Below are 1,752 nucleotides of genomic sequence, written 5' to 3' on the forward strand. Positions count from 1 at the left end.
TTAGCCCAGAATCCAGCCATCTCAGCGTCGAGCAAAGCCATGTTGTAGAAGATCTCGATCCCGTGTATCCTACAATAATCGATTTTGTTCTTAATCGATTTCAAAAAGTAATGGTCTCCCACAGGATTCTCACACGGCTTAGGAGCTGAACCAGTGACAAGAAGAACCCTAGGCTTGTTTGGCGCCACGTAATTACGGAAACTAGGGTTCTGTTTGAGCCAATCGCGCCTCTGCTCATCCCAATCAGAGATCTTTGGACCAAGGTAATACGGTTTATTATTAGTCCGTTCTTGAGATTTGTCGTCTTCATCGTCGACGAATAGCTTGTTGATGTCGAAGGTCTCGTAGCTATTGTTGTTGTTGTTACCATTATTACCATCTCCGTCTTCGGATTTGGAAGAGACCTCGACGAGAACACGGTGAGGCTCGCCGCGTTTACGGGTGTAGAAGAAATGCTCACGGATCTCTTCGATGTCTTGCTCCGGCGTACCGAACTTACCGGCTCCGATTGTGCCACGCAAGACGATGACGGTGAGGACGAGACAAAGAATCGTCACTTTACCTTGGCGCATGATTCTCTGCAATCTCCTAAACCGATACGCTCCTAAACACTTCTCTATCATCATATATAATCTTCTTCTTCTTCTTCTTCTTCTTCTTCTTCTTCTTCTTCAACAGATCTGGTCTCGATTCAGACACAAAGACGAAATCTTAATATAAAAAATATAAAAAATATAAAAATAAAAAATAGAGGGAAATCTATCTAAAATGTGTTTGTAATTTGTAATTACGCGTTTTTGGAATTTGGATTAAGGAAGTAAATAAATATATTGATTTTATACTAAATAATACAAGTATATTATTATACTATAAATTTTAAAAAATGTCAGACAGACAGAACATGCGCCTGTCTGAGACGCGTAAAAATTGGTGCCCACACTAGTAAGTAGTAAACGAAAGAACGAACACACACGCTCTTGAGCTTCCCTATATGATTCGTTTTATAATAATTGGGCCTTATTAATATAAAGCCCATAAAGAGCCCAATTACGATTTCCGGCCTAACATTAGGGGTATCTTTTTTTTCTTTTCTTTTTCTCCGTTGCAGAAAACGGTTAAGTCGTTGATGGATAGGGAGATAGAACAGGAAACAGAAGCTTTGGAAGTTCATACAAGTGTTAGGATTTAAAAAATTAGAGCACCAGGCAACTAATAGTAATTAATAATAGCCACTAAATAATTTTACCGTTCGGATTAATTAACGGACTTTTCTAAGTAAGACAAAAAAAAAAAAATTACTAGTATAAATGATGTCTTCTTGTTAACATTTCAATTCAGGATTTAGAAAGATCATTTATATATCTTTTTAATCAATATTCTGAATTCTCTCTGAATCTAAGAAGGGTCTCCATTAACGACGGCAACAATGTACGACGTCAAGAGTTTTAACTTCTTGGCAGTGATTGTGATATTGTTTGCCTGTCGTTATGGAGACGCCACCGCTGCCAACCGAGGCTATATTAAGTACAAAGATCCTAAAGCGGCGGTGGAAGAGAGAGTGGCAGACTTGTTGTCACGAATGACGTTACCCGAGAAACTTGGTCAAATGTGTCAATTTGATCGATTCAACTACTCAACGAATGAGTTGGGGTCCAAGGGTAGCGGCGACGAAATCTTCACAAAGTACCTGATCGGTATGTGGTACTAGCTAGCTAGGAATATATATATATATATATATATATATATATATAT

This window comes from Camelina sativa, chromosome 7 (genome assembly GCF_000633955.1).
Source record: "Camelina sativa cultivar DH55 chromosome 7, Cs, whole genome shotgun sequence".
Classification (NCBI taxonomy): domain Eukaryota; kingdom Viridiplantae; phylum Streptophyta; class Magnoliopsida; order Brassicales; family Brassicaceae; genus Camelina; species Camelina sativa.